This window comes from Pinus tabuliformis, chromosome 1_1 (assembly GCF_031772625.1).
Source record: "Pinus tabuliformis cultivar Carrire ecotype Pingquan chromosome 1_1, CPIR1, whole genome shotgun sequence".
Lineage (NCBI taxonomy): Eukaryota > Viridiplantae > Streptophyta > Pinopsida > Pinales > Pinaceae > Pinus > Pinus tabuliformis.
The window spans coordinates 766,585,472-766,613,223 of NC_142297.1; positions in this window are offsets into that span (position 1 = coordinate 766,585,472).

Genomic DNA, 27,752 nt, shown 5'->3' on the forward strand with positions numbered 1-27,752 from the left:
AAAAAGTTTATGGAGTGATGCTCAGAAGGCAAGGAAATGGGCTCTGGTAGCCTGGAAATACCCATGCTAATCAACACTAACCAAAGTTTTGGGGCTTTGAGATCCTGAACTTCTCAACCAAGCCTTGGGAGTGAAGCTTTGATGAAGATGGGTACAAGGAGGGGAAGATTTGCGGAAACAGGTATGGAATAGAAAACATGGAGGTTTTAATTCTCAGGTGGAGAATTTGAGAGCAAAAAATTTCTCGTTGGGATCTTCAATCTGGAACCTTAGCCACAACATAATAGAAATCTTATATAGGAACATATTTTCTGGGAAATAAAGGATGGAAGAAAAACCCACTTCTGATAGGATGCATGGTAACAAAGACCTAAACTAAACACTAGGAATGATTTGAAAACCATTATGATTTTCACAATTGAAGAAAGCTCAGATAATGTTGCAGAGTTTTGGAAGCAAGGAAATGATAGAGACCAATGGAGAACTTGGAAGGGAAGAGACAATTGGAAAAAATCCCTAGAAACTGAACAATGGAATGTGATGGAGCACTAATTATGATCAAGGAAGATACCAATTGTCAATGAAATAGATACCTTGAGATGGGGCTATAGAACTAAAGGATTGTTCATCGTGAAGGAGGCTTATACCCTTTTAGACGGACATCACTTGTTGAATTGTGAGATGTTGTGGAGAAATAGAAGGACATATCACCTTTACTCAAATATATCTCAGTTCTTATGGCTAGTGGGATGTAGGAGAACCGTGACTTGGGATCAAATTCAAATATGGGGAACTAATGACCAATCCTTCTATATTCTGTTTGGACAACAAGGAGAAGATATGGAGCATGTTCTCAAAAAATGTAGCTTCTGCAATTCTCTATGGTTGAATATCCTATAGTTATTTGGATATAGTGACCAATCCCATAATAACATTATCGATACCATTGAACTATGGAGACCCTCTATTTCTCTAGTCTGGTGGTCAATTGAGCATGGACCTTGGCTCCTAGTTTCATGATGTGGTCCATTTGGAAGGAGTGTAATTGATGCAATTTCAAAATCGCTAAACTTCCTATGAGCGAAATTTGGGATGGGTAGAGACAAAATATAAGGGAAACCATTCTAGCTAAACCTTGGCATCTAGATGATTGGAAAGTGCAACCTCAAGAAGGTACAATCTTGCGATAGTTGGATGTTTCTCCGAATATTCTATCTCTAGTATCATCGAAACGTCTACTTTCCCTATCCACCTCCCCCATGGTTTATGTGCCACTCCAAGAAGGCTTTGTTAAGATGAATGTTGATGGTTCTTCTAAAGGGAATATGGGGGAAGCATGGTTTCGAGGGATATTTAGGGACTGGAGAAATAAAGTTTTAAATATTTATGCCTCAGACTGTGAGTTTTCTAATAATAATGAAATAGAGTTATATGCCTTAGAAAAATGTCTCTCAATATCTCTTTCTACAGGGTATTCAAAACTCATTATGGATAGGGAATCAAATCTAGCCATTAGAACGACCTATAAGCTTATCCAGGGCACTCCTAGTCAGAAGATATTGAAGAGCTTACACCTTGCAAGTCTTTCTCATTGAACCAGTCATCTATTCTAGGATTTCAATTTTTTGGTTCCATTCCATACCAAAAGGATTGGAAATTGAGCTACAAATTTCTTAGCCAATTGGGGTTGCTCACATCAAGGGAGTAGATTAGACAATTATTGGCCCCTAAATCTTTTGTAATTTGATTTGGATGACTTGAGTAGAATAATATGAAGACACTTCAACCAATCAAGGTCTAAGTAGAGAAGAAATACATGGCTCCTCGATGGGGGTGAATAATATAAATATGAGCCTAGTGGGGATTTGTGTCCAGCACCTTGGGCGGTTCGATAATGCATGACATTAACTCCTCGGGGCAGTGTCGCCACCCCTATGTACACCATTGCATGTGATGTGAATTAAGGAAATGTCTGGATTTAGGCTCACCTGTGCTAGTTAGTTTGTAGAGGTATTGGAGTAATTTTGTTGGAGGATCAATATTTTTTCTATCATTTGGGAGTGTTGTTTTTTATACCTACTTGGATTTGGAACCAGGATCAAGGGGCCAATTTATATGTATCATAGTTATTGGTGGTTGGGTAAGTTACGAATGGGTAGTGGTAATGGATTCTAGATTTGGGATCAATCAATGACACTGGTGTTTAGGGGTTGAAGTCGAATTTTGTGCATGCAGATGCTGAGGCATGTCCTCTTTGGACTCTCTCTCTCCTTGCCCTGTTTGAATCTCCTTGTCTCTATATAGAATTCTAATGTTTGGGATTTTACATGGTCATCTAGTCTCATTTTTTATAGCTTTCTTTGGTTAATTGCTTGGTTTGGATCTTGTTTGGAAAATGCTTGGGTCGCCCAACTCTCACCATGTTTGATTTATAAAAGGGAGTGGGATCTATCTATGTTTGCTTCTTGCTATTATAATGTAGGGTGCTATTATTTTGAGGGCCCTCTTATGACATTCCTACCTCCTTCCCTAGGTCAATAATTTATCATTTATGTAGCTCCTCTGTAGGTTTATGAGGCCTTTGGGTTGAAGGGATCAATGAATTATCTTAGTGGGAGGGGTTTATTCTTGGTTTTCTTGGAAAAACTGTGTTTTTAATTGTTGAGTATTATCTGTGGGTGTATATGTTAAACCCCATAAAGCTTCAAGTTGTCTGGATAAAGTTGTGAATACTATTATGTTTTGTGTCTATGGTAAAGGGAGTCATTTGAAAATATTTAGCACCTTTCGTAACCTGGAAGTGGTGCAAGAGTCTCTAAACTCCTTAGTTGGTAGAGACATCCCTTATTTGAACAAATTTGTGGCAGTTTTAGTTTGAACCTTACAGCCCACGTGACATGGTGTCTTAGTGTCATGCTTCCTGTTTTTGGGTGGTCAATTATATAGTGTTTAAGCTAGTGTGCAAGTTCTATTCTCATAGTTGTAGCATCTTGATAGTCTCAAGGGAAATACTTGTTGGTTTCATTTAAGGGTTAAAGAAGTTTGAAGTGGTAGGCAGAATACTATGCAGTGACATTGAATGTGGTGCCATAGAGGTGGGGGTGGTGGTAGAATCCTACATGGGTGCAACTGGGATCAAAATCAAGCCAGTGAAGCTACAGAAGCATTCCATGCTAACACCCATATTGATGTCCATAATTAATTGACCCATTTGGAGGAAATGGAAATGAGAGATAGACATTCAATGCCCTATTTTGAGTTAGTGCAAGCATTTGGGAAATTGGTAGCAGATCTAGGAATAAGATGGGTAGAAGGAAGCAATATATTTAAACTTTCGTTCTATAATGGAAATGAAATCGTTGATAGGAAGGATTTTGATGGAGAGGCAAGTTGAACAATATAACATATTCGCCTACCTGGAATATATCAAACAAGAAAAACAAAACATCAGATTTTACATGGAGCAGATCAATAATAGACTTGTTAGAGTTGAGTAACACATCTCCGATATCATAGCTCTAGCCCCTCCGAGATCGAGCGTAAGAGACTCTGAACTTGTGTCCTCCTTTGATACTTAATTTTATAATATTTATAGTTTTATATTGATGGTTTGATGATGATCTAATTTCTTTAGTGACACTGCAATTTTTTATTTTGTTAAGATTTTGGACTGGATGCTATGTTAATAGATGGTCAACAAACTCGGTTTCCCTCAGGGCAGGTTGAGATCATCTGTCGAATAACACTTATGGGATGAATATTGTAATATGTTTTGAGAAATTAAAGGATTTACCCCTTAGCTTACAATATATATCAATATATATATATCTGTGTGTGTGTGTGTGTCTGTGTCATTGACTCGAATACATTCATTTACCATTCATGCAGTTTTTATGTATTTATTAATAATATTTAAAAAACAAAAATAATATGTAGATATTAAAATTAAATATATCATATTTTATTTTTTTAAAATATGTTTTTTGGAGTGAGAAAATATTTAAATCATGAGGTAGAATGGTGACTAAAATGTTGTGCCATTGGGTTGTATGGAGGGGATAAAAACACAAAGTCCTACCAGAAATATGCAACAAATAAGTAGAGGCAGATAACATTTGAGATCTCTATGATGAAACGGGTCGACACAAGGAATTACATCAATGGGTCATTGATTATTTTGCAAAGATGTATAAAGAGAGGGTAGATGTGGATCTATCAAACCAATTGGATAACATTCACATAAATCCAAATATGTTTAACACAAATGATAATCAACATATTTTCTATTGAATAAGTGGCGACGGTTTTAAATCATTTTCTAAGGATAAAATTTTGGGATCAAATGGTTGCTCAATGGAACTGTCTCTACACTTCATGGATATTATGGGACCAAGTCTTCTTCTTATGGAAGAGGAGTCACAAACTATGTGCAAAAATTATGGGGCAATCAATTCCACTTTCATTGCGCTGATTCCTAAGACTTTGACAAAAACGTCCTTGGACTACTGACCCATCTCACTTTGCAATGCTATCAATAAGCTCATATCCAAAATTATTTCTCTGTGCATAACAACAACATTATATAATACATCATTGATGCACAATTTAGATTTTTGGAACATCGACAGATACAAGATGTGGTGATGATTGCTCAATAATGTATCCATTCCATCAATGTAAAGAAATAACATGCTATGTTAATGAATATAGATTTTATCAAGGATTAAGACCATGTGGATTTAGATTTCTTGATATTGGTCTTACAAAAAATTGGCCTGTCTGTGATGAATGTTGACTGGATCATAGCATGCATTACGTCGGTAAATTATGCACTACTTATAAATGGAGTTCCATCTATTTTTTTCAATGCATCTCATGGACTTCGTCAGGGGTGTTCTCTCTCCCCACTTCTATTTTTTTGTTGTCATTGACGGGTTAAGCATGAATATTTATGAAGCACAGTCATTGGGTTACTTTTTAGGTTTTTGGATTACCTGCAATACATCCATCACACACCTCATATTTGTGGATGATGATCTTCTCATGGGGGTGATTTTTGTATTGTAGTGGAAATATTTGCATCAAATCATATACTCTTTTTGTGATGCATTCAGTCTCTTTATGAATAAAACAAAATCTATATTAATTTTTGCTTCGCCCTATGAACCGTCAATTGTGGATATCACTAATATATTTGGTATTGATTTTGTGCCATTGACTATGGTTTTAAATATTTTGGCTTTATCTCGAAACCAAATAAATATGGGATAAAGGACTTGTGTTGGTTAATGGACAAATTTGAGAGGAGATTGCTGCTGTGGTCACATAAATGGCTCATTGGGGGGTAGGTTGACACTCATCCAATATGCCATTCAAAGTATTTATGTTTACTGGATGCACCTCTATCTTATGACAAAGGATATTATCATCTAGATCAAGTTTTTCATTTCAAATTTTATTTGGGCAAGATCTAGGGGCCCAAAAAAAAAATCCATCTTACTAGATTAGAGAACATTTTTTAGGAAGGAGGAGGATGGAGGATGGGGTATTTTAAATATAGAGTATTTGGAATGGACTCTATTGATGAAGTGCCTTTGAACACACTCAATGGATCTGGGATTTGGCAGAGAATTATTTATGCAAAATATGTCTCTACGGTCATGGATTGAGAATGGGGATGTGGTTCCAAAAATGCCATCATACATTTGGTCTAGTATGATGAAAATCAAAATTTGGCTGATTGATAATCTTAGATGGGAGGCTGGAGTGGGTAATAAGGTGGAAATTGACATGGATCCCATCAAGGGTTTTGCGAGGGACCATATTATTCTAGTTAATTTTATCTGATATATCCACAACATGGGGATATATTACTTAAAATTAGATCCATATTGATCCTGGGCTGCTTTCTTCATATCCTACATGGTGTAGCTCTCAACAACTTGGCCTATATGGTGTGATGGCAGAAAAATGGGACTATTACAAACATAGTTATATATGGTGGGCCTAACCTTAAATGATGAGGAGGACATCTTTCAATGGGATGACATTACTCAAAATGGTTAGATTTCAGTTAAGTAGGCTTACAGCTATATTAGCTCTTCTCAACATAATTATGGGACTCCCAGGTATATACAAAAAAATTGGAGATGGAATTCTCCATTAAAACTCAAGTGTTTTGGCTGGATTTTGTTGTGGAATGAAATTCCAATGTGGGATTACTTATGTATACTAGGGTACAATGGGTTAAGGAGATGTATCATGCACATCTCAATATGTGAAGATGTGTTGCATCTTTTTTTACAATTCCCATTTGTAATTTCCATATGGATGGGTGTGTTGGATATAATTAAGTTGATAGTGACATGGAACACCAATTCTACTGAAGCATGCCTTTAGGTTTGGCTCTCGAGGTACAAGGCTTGTGTTGGGGAATGGACAAATTTGAGAGGATATTTTCATTGTGGTCACATAAATGGCTCATTGGGGGTGTTGACGATGATGAAACTACCAATATTCGAGGGGATCTCCTTGGTAAGAAGTCCTAACTAGACCTCAGGCTATTTGGATTAGGAGTCCCAACAATGGGTGGTAATTTAGTGCCTTGACCTTGGTAGTGTGCAGAGATAAGTATTATGAATTTGGATGGAAGCAAGTGTGTGATATTGCAGTGAGTCAAGTGAGATGCATGGCAGTTTTAACACACGAAGGTGAAAGGAAGTGTGCCCCTTAGAAGCCTATAATAGTACACATCTTGAAAGGAACACAAGAGCAGAAAGACATCACAGGCTAAGATGCAGAATAGTCCACAAGTTAAAGTGATGGGTTAATCCAAAAACATGCATTCAACAAGATTCATACAATTGCATACAAAGTAGTTCATAAGCAAATGTAATTTATAGTCCAATTACAATAACAACATATGCGTGAAAGTGTGTTGGCTATGTTATTATTATTATATGTGAAAGTTCCATCCAAACATACACCATTGACAACCACTATCCCCAGTGGAACATTACAATCAAGAACACCTGCTCCTCCAAAGAAGTATACTTGCTCTACGTTGTGGAGAAGCCAAGGCTCATCAAAATACTCCCAAGCCTTCTCTAAGCCTAAGCCTAGCGAACATATTGGCTCCTAAAAGCCCATTCTATGAGCTACGAGGTTCTATTTATAACAAAGGGTGGGGTGACGCTTAGCATTCCCCTTTGTGACTCTTTGACTACCCTCATGACTCTTCAACTTCCTTACAATTAACTCATTACATTACATAGTGAATGTTCACATTCCACTAATGAGACTTTGAATTTCACATACAACATATTTACAAATAATATTACATTTTCCACTTGTACCCATGTGAGACAAAAGAGGCTAGAGACAACCTAACAAGACAAAACACTATGACTCATAAGTTTTGGGAAAGACCAACTCATCAACCTCCACTTGATGCTTCTCGATCATGTACTGATGCCAATCTTGGTACTATGCATGGATGTCCTCAAACTGCTTGATGGTGTTTTCAGATAGCGGACCCTTGCCTCCATAGGTTCTAGGTATATGATCTTGGAACCTTTGTCAAACTCGTCCTAAAGCATGTGCAACATGGTGTTGACCATGATAGGAGCACCAATGTACTTCTGCATGTTTTGTGTGCTCATCTCCAAGTCTTCCGTGGTGGCCTCTCATCTTAGTTGCTCCATGTACTCATTGATCTGTAGACAAACTTTGTTCTTGTGTTTAGCATTGGTGAGGGAACCTGAACCTGTTCACTCTCTTCCTCAGCTACTGGCTATTTCGGATCATCAACCTATATAGCGTTGTGTGCTCTATCACTGCGTCTTGCCTTTGTTCTTCTTCCCACTTGTGCTTCTCTTCCTATCCTTTCCTCCACAACTCCTGTTCTTCCTTCGGTTCTTGTTCTAATTTCTGCAATCTCAGTTCTGCTACCTACAAGCTCTGATTTTCTTTCTTCTTCCAGTCTGTTGTTTTTGTCCTCTGCTTCCCTTAGTTTATGATGCCAAAGCTGCCTGCATGAATATTGAATCCGCTTTCATTCTACAACGTTTTTCTCCCTTTATTATGTCAACAACTTCCTCTTTCCTTGATGTTATAGTGGTTTGATGCCTTTTGCCTCTGCTGCTAGACTTGCTGCTATGTTAGTGTTGACTCCTTTTCTATGAAAAATTGAGTGTATGCATATATTGGTGACTATACTCGTGCTTGCTCAACTGCCTCCCCAATGCTGCTTTCAATGGTCTCTCTTGAAGCAGATCTCTTTGGCACCATGGTAATCTCACTGCTGGAGAGGAGTGCTTTACAAGTGTGGTACCTGTGGGACAAAAAGGACACTCATGGCAAGAAAATGTTAGCTCTTACAAATATAACTTCATAGAATGATTAAGCAGCAATAAAGGCATCTGATGAGAGGGATTACACAATTTTGAATGGCAGTGGTGATTGGATGCCTGTTGGAACTGCACATTACATAGTCCCAACAGTCAATGAGGGAGGCTTGCTAACTGGAACTGCGCAATGTGCAGTACATTCTGGGCACTTTCCATCTCAGCAGTTAGGAATGGGAGACTGGCTCCTAGAATTTCACATTGCGTAGTTGGAGCCAACCCATGACAGGTTCTAAACAATTCCAGAAGGCAAGGTAGGCCTTGAGCTCCCAAATTATGTAGTGCATGTAGTGAAGTGTGAGATCCAGGAAAGGGGAGCCCAAACCTACCCATGGGGAGTGTGAAAATAAAGTAGATATGAAGGATGATGTAATGGTAAGTCCAAATTCGATTAAGTGTTGATGCGTACATGTGAAATAAGTGAAATAATTTATTAAATTGAAGGAAAATGAAGCATGTGAAGAGAATCACTACAACGACGACTGTTGGTGCAAAAACGGGAAAAATCATGCGACACTTGGGAAAGACAATCTATAACTTGGAACAACACTTGTACAAGCTAAAAAAAGTTAAAACACTAGCAATAATTCAAAGAAATAAGTGAAACAACACTCTCACAAGCTAAAAAAACAAAAGCGACAAAAAAGACTATAAAATCAAAACTCACCTGGAAAAGCAATGACAATGCTCCGAAGGATCTTAGATATTCTTGGGAATGCTAGAGCTTGATGATAAAATGTACAAATGTGTTCTAGAGGTGTCCATTACATCAAAAATAGAATTCATGACGTGCATGCCTAAGATCAATGACAAAACTGATAGTTGGCAGAAACTTCTAAAGATAACAGTGTGCCACCTTCGGGAAATTAAAAATAGATCCCTATTTCCTAGGGATGCTTCTTTCCATTTAGTTTTCTTTCTTTTCTGGGACAAGCTTCCATGCATTTCCTAAAGAGATTGTACAGTTCTGGGAAGGACTGGGCAACCCACTAGCTCATGCACTTAGGAGCTTTTGAGAAAGAAGCTTTTGTGCAGTTTCTGGGCTGAGTGGCTCTAGGTTGCCTCTCATGCTCTACGTAGTTTCCTAGCTGAAGGCTGGCTGTCAATTGACTCTGTGCAATTTTTGAGCTGAAGTCTCAATGACAACTTGCATTGTGTAATTCCCGAGAGCAAGATTGGTTGCCCTAAAGGATTGCACAGTTCATTAAGACAAGCCTAGAACTAGGTGAAAATCAAGTGAAGAGATCGACTTGTGGGTTAGACAGTAAAACAAGTAAGAAAACATAAGCCATAATGAAAATGATGAAGCTCGATCAAAGCACAAGTACACGGAGTATTGTGAGATGAGCTACTTTGATCTAGGAGGGAGGCCCCAAAATGAAGCATAGGCAAAGTTTTGGAGGGTGGTTGTAGCCGCTACAACATTGGCAACGTACTAGTAGAACTCCAACTCTCTGTATGGACATTGTCTCGTATAAATAAAGTCTAACTCTTCTGAAAGTATTGTTCTATTCTTTGATTGTCATGGCTCCTTGACTAGCTTGAGTTAGAGATGTAGTCCCTACCATTCTCTTTATTGGCATCACACATACCAAGCCAAGTCAACTAATTTGTTTCGATTGGGAATGAGGGGTATATTGATGCACAAGTAATATAGTCTGTCAAAGTTTTAGGTTCATCCCAGGTGTTTCTCCTTTGGCAGCAGGCCTAGACAATAGCCTGATGGAGTCACTTTAGAATACAAGCATTGCTTCGCTGCTGGCGAACCTAGACAATACCTCGACAAAGTTACTTGCTTCACCTCTCTGCGTAGGAATCCTTTCTCTTCTTCTGCCTTTATTTTTTTTCATTTCATTTTCATTTTTCAAAGAACTATGCATAGGCACTTTTTTATTTCATGAGGTAGAAGAGGGATCCCAACTTATTGAGGGCAGAAGAGTTGTACCTTCAAAGAAGGATGTTTATATATACCTTTGACATACTTGTTATGGTTTCCCCCCTCTTCTTTCTCTACTTGACTAATTTGACAAGGGTTAACTGAATATAGAAAACCGATTAGAGTAGGCGTACTAGTTAAGAGTGCAGGCATTGTGATTTCACCATGACTCACTCTAAAAGGAGCATATTTTCCATTAGGGTATCATTGACTAGAAGAAATGAAAGATCTTCATAAGGAAAGGGAATAAACAGATAACCAAGTGTTGATACCTATACAAGTCCTCTTGGGTTTCACCCTGCTTGTCTCAAGAAGCCAAAAATGGTTTCATGCAGAAACTAACCTACAGATGCACAAGTGAACAAGTGAAGGAAAGAAGCAAGATGAAACAAAACAAGGTAAGAAAATCGAAAAAAAAACAAAAAGAAAAACACTACTCCTAATCCTAAGTAAGAATAGAATTGACCAACTCACGTGAAGTGATATTTCCAATGCAACCACCGACGCATTGGTTGACCCATGTAGGTGATAGTATGATTGAAAAGAAATATATTCAAGCAAACCAACAAACAAGAAAGATAAAACAATGAAAACCAAATTGTTTGAAGTTTGAATGCATCCACATAAAAGAAAAGATTGAAAGCACATGAAAGGCACTCTGCGGATGTATCATGGTGTTCTATCACATTACGCATGGACGACAAGCATGTACACACCTTCAAACTTGAAAAGCAAGAAAACATGACTAAAGAAGAAAAATTTTGTTTCATAACAGTGCTTGCTACATATGACTCCTCCAATGCATGAGCAATAGGATTGTATGATTCTAGTGGAGGATGCGAAAACTGTGAATTGGATTTATTTTCAATGTTAACAAGAGAGTGATGAGGAGCCTGGGGAGATTCAATAGATTTCTAATCAGAAGTGGAACTGACCTCAAGGCTACGAGAACCTAACATAACCATCAGCTCGGGCTGATTTCCTCAACATATTGAGGGGTTTCCACTTCATCAGAATATGGGTCATTAAAGATTAATGGCTTAGAAAGATTAACAATAGGTGAATAAAAATCGGGATCAAATGAATGAGCGAAAAGATCATGACATCCATGATCAAAAACTTCAAGACAAACAATGACATCCTCATGATCTGATGAATCATAAAGAGGGGTTGATAAAAAACAAAAAAATTTCATGCTCTGAGTTTCTAGAAATGAAATATGAGAGATCGACTAGATTCATGAAGATAGCTTTCTCCTCTCCGCAATCAAATGACAAATTGACATCTTGTGCGTCTGTGAATGATTGGAAGTGGAAACATCTAGAGATGGATTTTCACAAGAGGGAACAAAAATGGAAGAATAATAGAAGATGTGAGGATAAAGCGGAAAAGGTACGAACATAAGGAGGTTGTCCTTCACTCCAAATTATTGTTTATATTCCCACACGTACTCATAAAAAATGATAGTGTAGGTTGGAAGTCCAACACCAGCTTCGTCGACAACTTGATCCTTGTGAACATCACACGTGGAATCCAGAACGACTAAACACAACACACCAAAATCCAGAGGACCAAAGTAACCAATGGATGAAGGCTGAGAAGATGAGACGACGTTACAACCATTAGGCTTGCAGTCCAAGTCTACGCAGAAATCCAGGGCAGGTGGGGTAGGAGGAGATGGTGATAGTTCAACAAGTGGGTTCACAACTTCTCTCACCTCGTCCTACGAAGCTGGAGCTGTTTAATGAGAAGGGGAAGGGGGGTCACTTGGGACAACAACCTCACCCATCTTAGATGTAGAAGCTCCAACACCAAGGTATGTTGGGATAGAGTCGGAAGTTTGTATCTTGTGCCGATTCTCAGAGAGGTAAACAAGATATTGAAATATTCCTTCCAAAAATTTCTAGTCAAATTCATCTTCTGGAAATTCAAAATGATAATGAAGAAAATGATCATAAAAGTGCTCAACTAATTCGTCATGTGCTTTTTTCAATTTTAAAATTTTGTGATGAATTACTTTACGGTCATAAAGAACTAAATCATGACATAATTTTATGAACATGTACTTGAAAGAGTGTATAGAAGTTGCGAGAAATGTGTGACACCATTGCTTGTTGCGCCCTTCTAACGTGAAAGCGAGCAACCCAAATGTGATGTCATCAGAGGGGACATCCTTCCTATCACAAAAACCCAAAAAGGAAATTGTGTGAATTAGTAGGGGTGTTTCGCTTTCGCCATCAAATTTGTATCTGGACAATTTATCTATAGCATTCACCGACACTTCAAAATCAACAACGTGAGAAAAACATGTTGGGGTGTGATTGTGATATAAGTCATGAATTATGTGAAAAAATTCAAAACAGACTTCAAGGGCTCAACTTGTCATTTGGCCCTCCTTCTAATGCTAGAAATGTTGACGATGTTGGACCCGCCAACATTCAAGGGGATCTACCCGGTAAGAAGTCCCAACTAGATCTCAGACCGTTTCGAGTAGGAGTCCCTTTAGTGGGTGATAATGTAGTGCCTTGATAGTGGTAGCGTGCAAAGATAAATATTATGAATTTGGGTGGAAGAAAGTGTGTGACCTTGCAATGAGTCAAGTGAGATGCATGGGGGTTCTAACACACATTGGGGAAAAGGAAGTATGCCCCTTAGAATCATGTAATAGTATGCAACTTGAAAGGAACACAAGAGCGGAAAGACATCACAAGCTAAGATGCAGAATATTCCACAAGTTAAAGTGATGGGTTAATCCAACAACACACATTTAACATGATTCATACAATTGCGTACAAAGTAGTCCATAAGAAAATGCACAAGTTAAACAACATACATTGCTAAAGCAACCATAATAGTCCAACTACAATAACAACATATGCATGAAAGCATGCTGTCTATGCTATTATTATTATAGTGAAAGTTCCGTCCATGCATATACCATTGACAACCACTAGCCCCAATAGTGGAACATTACAATCAAGAACACCTGCTCCCCCAAAGAAGTATACTCGCTCTACGTTTTGGAGAAGCCAAGGCTTGTCACAATAATCCTAATCCTTCTCTAAGCCTAAGGCTAGAGAAAATCACATTCTATGAGTTATGAGGTTCTATTTATAACAAAAGGTGGGGGGATCCTTGACATTCTCCTTTGTGACTCTTTGACTACCCTCATGACTCTTCAACTTCTTTACAAATAACTCATTACATTACATAGTGACTATTCACATTCGACTAATGACACTTGGAATTTCACTTACAATATATTTAAAAATAATATTACATTTTCCACATGTACCCATGTGAGATAAAATAGGCTAGAGACAACCTAACAAGACAAAACACTATGACTTAGAAGTTTGGGGAACGACCAAATTGACAACCTCCACTTAATGCTTCTCGGTCACATACTGATGCCAAGCTTGGTTCTATGCGATGATGTCCCAAAACTACTTGATGGTGTTTTTATGATAATAGACTCTTGCCTCCATAGATTCTGGGTATATGGTCTTGGAATTTTTGTCCAACTCATCCTAAAGCGTGTGCAACATGGTGTTGATTATGATAGGACCACCAATGTACTTCTGCATGTTTTGTGTGCTCAACACCAAGTCTTCCCTGGTGGCCTCTCATATTAGCTACTCCCACCCATTGATCTCTAGTCGAACTTGGTTCTTATGTTTAACATTTATGAGGGAACCTATATCTATTCACTCTCTTCCTCAGCTGCTGGCCATTCTGGCTAATCAACCTGTATGGCACTGCATGCTCTATCATTGTGCCTAGCCTTTTCTATTCATCCTTCTTTTGCCTCTCTTCTTGTCCTTTCCTCCTCAACTACTATTCTTCCATCGATTCTTGTTCTGCTTTATGCAACCTTATTTCTGCTACCTGCAAGCGCTACTTTTCTCTCTTCCTCCAGTCTGTTGTTTGTGTCCTCTGATTCCCTTTGGTTTTTCTGCCAAAGCTTCCTACATGAAGATTGAATCTTCTTTCATTCTACAGCTTTGTTCTCCCATTATTATGTTAATAACTTCCTCTTTCCTTGATCTTGTATTGGATTGCTGCCTTCTACTGCTGCTGCTAGACTTGCTACCATTTTAGTGTTGATTCCTTTTCTATGAACAATTGAGTGTCTACATATATTGGTGAGAAAACTTGTGCTTGCTCAACTGCCTCCCCAATGCTACTTTCAATGGTCTCTCTTAAAGAAACTCTCTTTGGTGCCATGGTACAATCATTTCTGGAGAGAAGTGCTTCACAAGTGTGGTAACTATGGGACAAAAAGGAAACTCGTGGCACACAAATGTTAGCTCTTACAAATCTAAATTCATAGCATGATCAAGCAGCAATCAAGGCACTTGATGGGGGGATTGTGAAATTTTGATTGACAGGAGTGACTGGATGCCTGTTAGAACTATGCATTGCACAACCCCAACAGTTAGTGAGGGAGGCTTGCTCATTGGAACTATGTAATGTGCAGTTCAATCTGGGTACTGACCAGGAGAGATTGCGTAGTCTCAGTGGCTAGGAGTGGGAGGTTGGCTCCTGGAACTGCGTAGTGTGCAGTTAGAGCTATCCAAGGACATGCTTTGTGCAATTCCGTAAGCCAAGGTAGAGGCCTTGAGCTCCCAGATTACACAGTGCATGCAGTGAAGTGTGAGATCCAAGTAAGGGGAGCCCAGACCTGCCCATGGGGAGTGTGAAAATCAAGCAGATATGAATGATGATGTAATGTTGAGTGCAAATCTGATTAAGTGTATATGTGTGCATGTGAAACAACACTCTCACGAGCTAAACAAAAAAAGCGATATAAAAAGTGGCAAAAGACTATAAAAGAAAAACTCACACGTAAAAGCAATGACAATGTTCTGAAGGCTCCTTGATCTCCTTAGGAATGCTAGAGCTTAATGATCGAATGTACAAATGAGCTCTAGAGACGTCCATTATATCAAAATTGGAACTCATGACACGCATGGCAGAGATCAAGGACAAAATTGAATCTTGGAAGATACTTCTGAAGATAATAATGTGCCACCTTTAGGAAACTATAAATAGATCCCTATTTCCTAGGGATGCTTCTTACCCTTTAGTTTTCTTTATTTTCTGAGAAAATCTACCATGCATTGCCCAAGAGATTGTGTAGTTCTAGGAAGGACTGAGCAACCTACTATCTCATGCACTGAGAAGCTTCTAAGGAAGAATCTTCTACATAGTTTCTGGGCTGAGTGACTCTAGGTTGTCTCTCATGCTCTACACGGTTTCCCAGTTAAAGGCTAGCTGTCAACTAGCTCTGCATAATTTTGGAGCTGAAAGCTCACTGTTAGCTTGGAATGCGCAATTCCCGAGAGAAGCTTCTACATAGTTTCTGGGCTGAGTGGCTCTAGGTTGTCTCTCATTCTCTGCACGGTTTCCCAGTTAAAGGATAGCTGTCAACTAGCTCTGCATAATTTTGGAGCTGAAGGCTCACTGTTAGCTTGGATTGCACAATTCCCAAGAGAAAGGATGGTTTCCCTCAAGGATTGCACAATTCACTAACGCAAGCTTGGAACCAGGTGGAAACCAAGTGAAGAGATCGACTTGTGGGTTAGATAGTAAACCAAGTACGAAAACACAAGACATAGTTCAAAGGATGAAGCTCAATCAAAGCACAAGTACCTGGAGTAGTGTGATATGAGTTGTTGTGATCTAGGAGGGAGGCTCCAAAACGAAGCATAGGAAAAAAATTGGAGGGTAGTTGTAGGCGCTACAACAACGGGGTAGGTCGATACTTATCTGATTTTTCCTTCATATTATTTCTGTTTAATGGATGCATCTCTATCCTATGCCAAAGAAAATTATCAACTAGATTAATTTTGTCATTTAAAATTTTATTTGGGCAAGATCTAGGGGCCCAAAAAAAATCCACCTTGCATGATTGGAGAATATTTCTAGGAAGAAGGAGGACGGAGGATTGGGTATATTAAATATATAGTATTTCAAATGGACTCTATTGATGAAGATCCTATGGCACACACTCAATGGATCTGGGATTTGGCAGAGAATTAGTCATTCAAAATATTTGAAAAATATGTCTTTGTGGTCATGGATTGAGAATGGGGACGTGGTTCCAAAAATTCCATCATACATTTGGTCTTGTATGATGAAAATCAAAATTTGGTTGATTGATAATCTTAGATGGGAGGTTGGAGTAGGTAATAAGGCTGAAATTGACATGGATCCCATCAGAGGTTTTGTGGGGGGCCATATTCTGTCCGTTAATCTTATCCGATATATCCACAACATGGGGATATATTACTTAAAATCAGATCCATATTGATCCTCAGCTGCTTTCTTCATATCCTACATGGTGTAGCTCTCAACGACTTGGCCTATATGGTGAGATGGCAACAAAGTGGGGCGATTACATACATAACTAATATATGGTGGGCCTAACCTTAAATGATGAAGAGGATATCTTTCAATGGGATGGAAATACTCAAAATGGTCAGATTTCAGTTAAGGAGGCTTATAGCTACATCACCTTTGCTCAACATAATTGTGAGACTCCTAGGTATATACAAAAAAGTTGGATATGGAAATGTCCATTAAAACTCAAGTGTTTTGGCTGGCTGTTGTGGTGGAATAAATTTTTTACATGGGATTACTTATGATGGGATGAGGAGATGTATCATGTGCATCTCAACATGTGAAGATGTGGTGCATCTTTCTTTTACAATTCCCATTTATGATGTTCATATGGACAGGGGTATTGGATATCATTAAGTTGATAGTGACATGGAACACTAATTCTACTGAAGCATGCCTTCAGGTTTGGCTCTTAGGGTACAAGACTTGGAGTACACTTCCTTTATTTATTTTCTGGGGTATATGGCATGACAAGAATGTTCGTATATTTGAGGGATCTAGTTTGGACATCAAGCAAATTTGTTATTCCATTGCTTCTTATTTCAATGAGTTTAGTCCAATGGATACTTGGAGGCATGAGAGATGCTTTCAAAACATACACATCTAGGACAAGTTTCCTTTGGGTTTCTTTGATGGGGCGGTCAGCCAATGGGAATTGTGGGAGTGGGGCATATATTGTCATTAATCCTAGTTATTATTATCACTTTATGTGGAATTGTGGGATCAATTCAAATAATTGTGCAGAGGTCATTGCACTACATGGGGTTTTGTTCTGTACTAAGTGGCTCTCCATCAGATTGGGTTCGGGGTTAATCTTCATTTGGGCCCCCCAAGCTCATAAATTGGATGGAGAGAATCTTGAAGATTATGGATGAGTTACAAGACTTGAATTTCTTCCATTTATATCGAGAGCATAACTCATTTGTTGATGGTTGATCAAAAGCATGTCTCCACAAATCATCGGGGCGTATATGTTACTCTTCCTTTTTCAATGATAGGTTTTAGGATGGGGTATATACAATTAAATTAGTCATCTACAAAGAAGAACTTGTGTATGAATGCCCATAAATGTGGATGATTCCAATTTTAAAGTCTTTATTCGAGCTATTTTAGATGATTAGTTATGAGTACATGGACATTAAAATATTATGTATATAATCAATTTATTAAGTGATATTGAAAATAGTATAGAGTCGATGACCAAAAAATAAATGTGGAAATATAGCTGGATATGTGGAAAATATGATGGAAACATATATACTATTATGTAAACATTTTTTTCTATTTAATAGAAAATTGTTAATTTTTATTTATTTATTTATTTATTTTTGTCTTGGAAAAAAAAATTTAAGCATCTATTTTTAATTATATATATATATATATATATATATATATATATATATATATATATATATATATATATATATATATATATATATATCTGTGTGTGTGTGTGTTTTTATGTATTTAATATCTATTAATATTAAATACACACACACACACATATAATTTTTTTCTAAATAAATATATTTTAGTTTATATCGAAAATTTCTAATTTTTCAACTTGTCATTAAAATTGTTTAATACTTATTTATTAATAAATTTGATTAACAAAATATTTATTATAAATGAGAATAACACCTGTATTACAAAAGCTTACACTGTTACCAATCATAACTAGCCTAGATTCATCTTAACACTGGATCTATCAAGTGTCGAGAGGGATCAAATCTCTAGATGTGAAAACCTATTTTTGAGTGCAAAACTTGAGGAAAGGTTTGCACCTCGAGAGATTTGATCCCTCTCAGTGCTTGATAGATCCAGTGTTAAGATGGATCTAGGCTGGTTTCAATCGTGTACGGTCATACACAATTTATTGAACATCTAATTATTTTGATCATTTTAAATATGCTAAATATGTGTTATAGACATTTTTGTGCCTTACAGCATGAAGCATGAAATGTCAATAATCTAAGGGATCCAAAGTTCCTAAACATGTTGTTCCTACCCCTAGAGGAACAAGGTCAGCAAACCACAGCAATTCAAACCAGTTCTCCACTGAAAAAAACTCAAAAACAAGTCAATTCTGGATCATGTCAACTGCTCCACTGAGCATCTGCGCTGAATGTCAACTGCGCCATGGTCTACCTGCGTTGAATGTCGACTCCAACAAAGGCTACCTGCGTTGAGCGAGTTTTGACATGTGGAGGTATCTTTCCTCAATGTGTCAGTGCCCAGGAAGCTTCCAAAGTGACACTTGGATCAAGGAATTCGCCTGGTGATGAGTAAGAGGTTCTAAAACTCCAAGTGGAAGCAAGGATCTCCAAGTGGACTCAAGAACTAAAGAAGAACTGAAGTGGGAGAGGACACAAGTCAGCTTCACACCAGTCTCAGGCTGACTCATCTTCTCTCCAAAAACTCTATATAAGGATCTCTACCCTATGAGATCTGAAGGTTGGAATTTGTGCAAAGAATTGTTGTTGGTTTTAGTATAGAATTATTGAGGTGATTTGCTTTGAAGGAGGTGAAGAGGAGATTTCTTTCCGTCGGGAAGGTGATGCTGGATTGGGCCTCTTATGGTTGTATCACATCCTGAACCTTACTTTCTTCCATTAATAAAGCATTTGAGGTTCTTCTATATGCATGTGTTTCAATGATGTATTGATGTACTTGTGTATTTGATTTATTCTAATCCTTGAATCAATTATGAATGTATGCTTCTTGTAGTTTCCCTCTCTTGTTATTTTGCAGGATCTGTGTGTAGCTGGGCCCGTGAAAGAGTAAGGAGCTGGGAGCAAGCAGAAAGGAGAGAAGATTGGATCAACCATTAGCGAAAGACATCGATTAGTGGATCTATTTCTCCCTCCTTTTACTTTCATAAAGAAGAAATCTTAGATAGCTTTGCTTCGGTTGTTGCTAAGGAACTGTCACCCTTAGAGTGGGATAGGGTCATTCCGTATTGGATACTTTTCCCAACAACAAATTGGTGACTCCGCTGGGGAACGTATCTTCTTGGTTGTTTGTATTTCTTGCTATTCATTTCCTAAACACAGGGAGTACCGAATCGAACTGCATTTGAATCTTTCAGATGCAAAGTAGAGAGCAGCTACTCTAGCTCAGTTTCTGGGCATGTTTATGATTTGAAGAGCTGATCCACAAGGACTCTAAATAGCTCTTAGTGATAGTCTTCATCCTCTTTGAATCATCCTCTAGTGTGTACTTGATTGATAGCCTTTGATTTGGCCTAAAACAGTTGATTTTTGAGCAATCTGTGACCCGGAACCTGAGAGAAACGAAAGTTTCCTCTTCAACGCAGGCACTGTGAAGGCAGTCTGCATTTCAACGCAGGTCCCGAAGGGGCTACCTGCGCTGAATGTCAAACTGACAGTGTCAGGGTTGCGCTGAACCAGTTTTGCCTTGTGCAACTGGGGTTCTCTGCTTTCTGTTGCCCAGTTTTCAGTATTGTTTTTGCAGCCTGTTATCAACCAATGTACCTATCTGAAACCACCTTTCTTTGCCACTATTTTGCCTCTGTTGTATAAATAAACTATGTCCGTTCTTTTTGTATTTCTTGCTTCATTTACAGTTTCCCATAACGAAAGTGAACTAGTATTGCTGTGGCCTCTTAGATCTAGACCTGTGTAAAGTGTCGTTTTGATCCTAAGAGTTAGTTTATTTGTTGTTCATAGCTGATTGAGCTTTTGCTTTCGTCATATGGTTTGAATTTATATATTTCTAGTGTTGAAACAAGTAAATCTTAAGGTGTCTTTTGATTTTGGACAAAAGCTTGTTTGCTTTCACTTGAAATTGAATTCAAAGTTATACAACAGCTTTCTTTTTGTAATACATCAACATTAAAGAAGAGAAAAGAAATACCTGCATTATGCATGTGCATTTTGACAGCTTGCATGTTGATTTAGGGAAAAGTGCATTAGTGTGTGCTCTATGATCTGTGTGAAAAGATGATGTCTTTCTTTTCCCTCAGTAGTTAAGATTTTCATAATTTGAAAGAATTGAAAAATCTTGCTTCTCATTCTTAGACTGCATTTAGGAGTTGTACCATACATCACGTGGTGATCCATAAAGGCAAACTGCTAAAAAAGATAAACCTAAAATGAATTGAATTTACATAACAACGCTTTGAAACATAACGCAAACACATAGAGGTCTAAGCTAGAGACGTGTTCCGGCGTCGTTAAATGTGATATCTTAGCGTCGAGTGGTTGGGTGATTCCTCCACGGTGAAACGATAAGTATCAATACAGACTTGTGCTCCCACGTACCGTCGCGTATATATTGGGAGACCCCTATAGGAATAAAGCCTTTATCCTTAGGAAGTCGTGTCGGCCGCCCTACTGATCGCAGTGCAGTGAACACAACATTCACGAAGATTGACCACCCGTACCGTAAAACGTATTCTGTGGTTTTGCGAAAAGTTTGGCACACCCTCTGCCTAGAACTCCAGAGCAGTTTCTTTTGGCCTTTTTCAAACTCTATAACTGAAACAGTCCATCCGAGCATTTGTCACTTCGAGCTCGTTAAAACATCGAAGGAGACTAGAGTCATCTTTAGCTTTTTCTCGACTCTTTAAAAGTGAAAAAGCAAGTTGTGTCTAAGCATCGTTAAAATTTATTTTAAACGGAATAATCATCACCATTCCCTCATTGATCTTCGCAGTTAGTCTTTTGGCATCGTAAGTTCTTGTAGAATCGCTAAGAAATATTTTGGATAGACTAGATATGTCTGAACAACCGTCGACATCCAGGACTGTGTCGTCCGACACAGCAACAGTAGAGCCTCCTGCTGCTACTCCAACGATGTTCACTGGTATACCATCTGTCCCGGCAAAATGTCAACAACAAGCCGGAGTCCAATCAGGGACGACGACATGGTTAGTTCCTATTTCTTAATATGGATTATCATCTAGTATTTCTTATTTTGAAGCTCAACAAGTTGATCCAATGTGTCTTCAAAGGCCGATTTACCCTTTAAGTACTGGATTTCCACCATATGGAGGGCAGTATGCTCTTTCATTGTTCCCTCCCAGAGAACAACCATATGGGAGTTTACAACAAAGTTCAGGTCAAACTGGAATTACATCCAGCGGTTGGGTACCAATACTGCCTCAACAACCAGGAGTTGTATATTCAATGCAACCAGTACACCCTGTGTCGAATATTCCCACCACACCTGCTATGGTGAATGCGTCGCAAGTACAAGCGCTACCTGTTGTATGTCAACCCCAAGCTTCTCAAGTTGCAATACAACAGCCTCTTGTCTCAATGACTCAATCACAATCTCAGGGTAGTGTCTCCTTACCTGGAGCGACTCAGGCTCAAACAAGTACTGTGACTCCTCATCTTGGTCAATCATCCAATATTGGTCAACAGCAAATGGTCCAACAACCAGAGCTGGTTCAATCTCAACAACCGCCTTTCCAGCAATCATATCAAGGACCTGAGCAACAAGTCTTTGTAAGTAATGGGCAACCATATTATAATGCTTATGCCCATCAACCTTGTCAAAGTTGTCAGCATTATGCTGGTTTGCAAAGACCCATTGCTCAGGCGATCCCATCTTATCCTGGATATGCTTCGCCTAACCTGAATCAACAGTTGCCCTTTATAGCAACTCTAGAATTACCAGATCTAAACCTGCTGACAAATGATCCAATTGCTTATGCCCCTTGGTGGCCAGCGATTCCACATAAACTTCCGTCAGATATTCCTAAATTTAATGGAAATCCGGGTGAAGATCCGTCGAATCATGTGATGACATTCCATCTATGGTGTTCATCGAACACCTTGAATGATGATTCGATAAGACTTCGCCTCTTTCAGAGGACGTTAACGGGTACAACAGCAAAATGGTACATTGAATTGCCTAGAGCTTCGTTCGACAACTTCAGTACCTTAGCCAAAACCTTTTTAACCCATTTTCAATTACCGATAAGGTATGAAACGGGAACAGAACTCCTCACCAACTTCAAACAGACGACTGCCACCCATATATCGGATCATATACATGAGTGGCGACGTCGTTGTAGGATGGTAAAAACGTACGTTCCCGATCAGCTATTAGCTGAATGGTTTATCAAGTCATTACTTCCTGCCATCACGGAAGATGTGGCAAAGGGGGGAGTCGTAACGGAAGAGCAGGTTATCGCTCGTGCGCAATATCTAGACTTGGTCTATACTCAGTCCGGCACACTCTACAACAAAATACCTGACGCCCCTAGACCGGAATTCTCAATTCCTCCTCCTCCTAAATCAAACAATCACTATCACGCCGACGATAGCGTGATCGGCAAGCACAAAATTTCTAGTCAAAATGTAAATGAAGAATTTCTTGTCTCAGAAGTAAATGCCATGTCGACCGACAATGGCAAACAACTGAAGCAACCAGGGGGCAAGAAGAAAAAGAAAGGGAGAAAAAGGAAACCCTCGACAGGGTGTCATATATGCAATGAGGATCATTGGACGAAAGATTGTCCACATATAGCTGAAGTTAAGAAACTCTTTAAGAGTTCAAAAACCCCAGCAGTATTGACTGATCCGTTTCGTAATCCAGGTCAAAATTTGGTTGCTAATAAAAATGCTTCCCGATCCCAAGTGCTTATGTTGTCTGTATCAAAGCAGCAAAATAATGCTTTGACAAGGAATAAAGATTACGGGAATCCACAACTGTCGAATAACAAGGCCAATGAACAACCTAGTAGTTCAACGACAAATTTGACCAAAGTTGTGCCACCCATCGTTCCTGAGCAAATGATAAAGTCGCCAAAGGAAGTAGTACACAAATCGACATTTAATCCTCGTGCAAAAATAACACAGGATTATAATATAGTAGAGGACCTGGCCCAATCGCCGTCCGCTATGTCGACACTTGAGGTACCGCAAAATTGCCCCTCCCAAGAGCAAGCTTTATTATCAGCAATAGGTGGGATTGGCCCAATGGATTCCAATCTTGTGGCCTTTGATCATAAAGGATATGACCCTCAGTTACCAGCTCAACTAGCTTTCCTTATCCAAGTGAAAGCCCTCGACAAAACTGTTCATCGAACAATTATTGATGAGGGGGCATCTACATGTCTTATGTCGATGAGTTGCTGGAAAAATTTAGGCTCACCACCCTTGTCTAGATCGTCAACGACATTAAAAGCATTTGATGGACGACCATACACTCCATACGGGATTTTAAGTAACTTGCAAGTTGAACTGGGGGGCAAAACAATAGAAGTTGATGTTGAAGTAATTGACGGAAACCCCGATTACAACATCCTACTGGGAAGGCCCTGGATATATGCCATGGCCGTAATTGTGTCGACCTACTTCAGGAAGATTGCATTTCCCTTTCAAGGAGGAATTACAGTCGTCGACCAACAAAATTTCTTCCCCGACAGTTCACAAGTTACGGGAAGCATTCCAATGATCCATGGAAGCAATCATTCTCTTGAAAATATTGGAGTAGGCCTCCTAAAAGACCCTGCCTTAATGGGTACTTTTGCCCTACTGCCTCCAACTAATCTGGCGGAAGTGGCCACAGTGGAAACCTACAAAATTAAATCTTCTATATCTAATGGATTCGGAAGATTCCTAAACATTTTGTCAGCATGGATCATCGCCCTAATGGAAATACTGTAAATATAGTGGGCTCCGAGGACGGTTCTTACCTCGTGTCAACCTCGTTAAAAAATGAAACAGGGAGTCATGAGGATAGTTCTTTTACTGTGTCAACCTCATTAAAAAAATGAAACAAACCCCCTTTCCAAATCTCAAAAGTAAACCTTCATTCCAACCACCGAGTTGAATGCAATGAAGCTTGGGGGACATGCACCTCGATTTGTGTTATTATGCTAGGGGCATGCAAACTTATAAACGAGCAGTTTTGGCAAGGTTCATGCTCGTTAAAAAATAAACGAAAAATCGAGCAGTTTTAACGCAGAATTCATGCTCGTTAAAAAATAAACATAAGCATGTGAGCAAGCTTCCCCCAGAGTTCAAGCTCATCCAGAAAAAATGAACCGGTAAATAACCATTTGAGATCGTAAATTCATCTGCCATAAAAGCCTTGGTCGTGTTTGCACCGTCACCTCCACTTTTCATTTCGTCGATCATTCACCTCCACTTGATTGTTTACCTATTTTGAGGAACAGCTGCGAAGAGTGATTTCACCTAGCCATCCTTGTGACACTGCCGTGATTGGAAAATTCCAACCTGTACCTGGAATCTGCTGCTATCCCTGTTTATCACTCGTTCCTCAAAATACGAGTCTTCTTTGAGCTCTTTTCACGGACTCGTAAAATATGAAAAGTTTGTCGAGTTTTGGCCTTCCAGCTCATTAAAAGGACCGGAAGAGCTATCCCTCCTCTAGATTTTAATCTTTTTGGACCTAAGGGATTATTACACAAAAGATCGAGCGCTTTTCTAGTTCGGCTCGATAAAACTATCGAACATTCATCCCTTCTGTATTGTTTTATACTTTTTCGGACTTAAGGGATTAGATGACAAAAAATGACCTTTGGAGTTAACTTTACGTACCTTTTTAGACTCTCTAAAAATGAAAAGGACTGAGTTGTCTTTGTCGCTAGACTCGTTAAATGCATTAAATAGCGACAAACTTGTCTTTAGATGAGAACGAGTTTCCCTATCGCTAGGCTCGTTAAAACATAGCGATGGGCTTGCCCGAAGGGCAGGTTATAGAACAAGCATATGTTATCCTCCTCAAGCTTGACAAAAATAAAGAGGTAATGGTCAGAAATGAATGGGGAAAAATTGGGAGAACCTCAAAGCTTTAATGGTAGCAAGTCACTCTTGAACATGACACTTTTGCCTCCGTACCACATCGGGTTGGGTTGTTTCATTCACCGGTCTCATCACCATGGTCTCGCCATACCATCCACATTAGGGGTAATGCTACCGATCCATCACATCAGTGTCGTTATATGTTCAAGAGATGTCGTTCAGAAAGAGTCAACCGTGTCCCATCCACTGCCATACATCATCTTTCATCCTTTCATGACCGCCACCCTGAATCATATTTCACAGATCGTTTTCACCTTCATCACAATCATTAGCTCCGTTCCGTGTCACTGATGTGGGATTCATTAAGGCCCTCTTGTGATGGATCGCTTCTTGTCGACATCAGCTCATTATCCAAGAAGTTGATCTAGGAACACCCCCCTCAGTACTTTGAAGCTTGCATGCCTCAATGGAAAGTTTCTCACTTCCGGCGACAAGTATACATCAATGACCTTCGACCAGAAGATTTTGCGTGGTGTTCGATGCCAAGTCCTCTATTCACACCACGTGAATTGTACTGCAGTACCTTGAGGGTCATCATCACTATCGGTGATTCCTCTCGCGCTTGTTAACAGTTTACATTATTGACTGGTAATCAAGCGATGTCTTTCCATGTTCGATTCCAAGAAATTCTCACATGGATCGACTTGTACTTAGAGTGAAGATCGGACGAGTTTGAAGACCCCAGATCTAGTTTCATCCATCCGGGCTGCAATATATATTCAGGAAATAAAGACATTGACATGTGCAGCAGATGATCATCCTACTCAAAGGATGATAATTTCAGCAGAGAATTATCAGTCTACCTTCAGACGATTGTCTGTTCTATGTACAGAAAAATGTATTTATAAAGCTGAGCATGGGAATGCCCGCCTCAGCTAGATCATGAAAGCAGTATGAAAAATAATGTATTGTATTGTATCTTATTACAGGTCACCTCCCGGCGATTGAATGAACTTTGGATCCTCCTGATAAAGCATTTCACCCGATAAACGACCTCATACTTTAGGGGGCAACTGTTATAGACATTTTTGTGCCTTACAGCATGAAGCATGAAATGTCAATAATCTAAGGGATCCAAAGTCCCTAAACATGTTGTTCCTACCCCTAGAGGAACAAGGTCAGCAAACCACAGCAATTCAAATCAGTTCTCCACTGAAAAACACTCAAAAACAAGTCAATTCTGGATCATGTCAACTGCTCCACTGAGCATCTGCGCTGAATGTCAACTGTTCCATGGTCTACCTGCGTTGAATGTCAACTCCAACAAAGGCTACCTGCGCTGAGCGAGTTTTGACATGTGGAGGTATCTTTCCTCAATGTGTCAGTGCCCAGGAAGCTTCCAAAGTGACACTTGGATCAAGGAATTCGCCTGGTGATGAGTAAGAGGTTCTAAAACTCCAAGTGGAAGCAAGGATCTCCAAGTGGACTCAAGAATTGAAGAAGAACTGAAGTGGGAGAGGACACAAGTCAGCTTCACACCAGTCTCAGGCTGACTCATCTTCTCTCCAAAACTCTATATAAGGATCTCTACCCTATGAGATCTGAAGGCTGGAATTTGTGCAAAGAATTGTTGTTGGTTTTAGTATAGAATTATTGAGGTGATTTGCTTTGAAGGAGGTGAAGAGGAGATTTCTTTCCGTCGGGAAGGTGATGCTGGATTGGGCCTCTTATGGTTGTATCACATCCTGAACCTTACTTTCTTCCATTAATAAAGCATTTGAGGTTCTTCTATATGCATGTGTTTCAATGATGTATTGATGTACTTGTGTATTTGATTTATTCTAATCCTTGAATCAATTATGAATGTATGCTTCTTGTAGTTTCCCTCTCTTGTTATTTTGCAGGATCTGTGTGTAGCTGGGCCCGTGAAAGAGCAAGGAGCTGGGAGCAAGCAGCAAGGAGAGAAGATTGGATCAACCATTAGCGAAAGACATCGGTTAGTGGATCTATTTCTCCCTCCTTTTACTTTCATAAAGAAGAAATCTTAGATAGCTTTGCTTCGGTTGTTGCTAAGGAACTGTCACCCTTAGAGTGGGATAGGGTCATTCCGTATTGGATACTTTTCCCAACAACAATATGTCTAAGATTAATTTGGTCAATTTAATTTAAATTTTTCTTACTTACCTCAGTTTATTGAGATGAGAGAGAATGTTAGTAACTTGAATGACGAAAATTGATGAAATACAAATTTTGAGTGCAAAG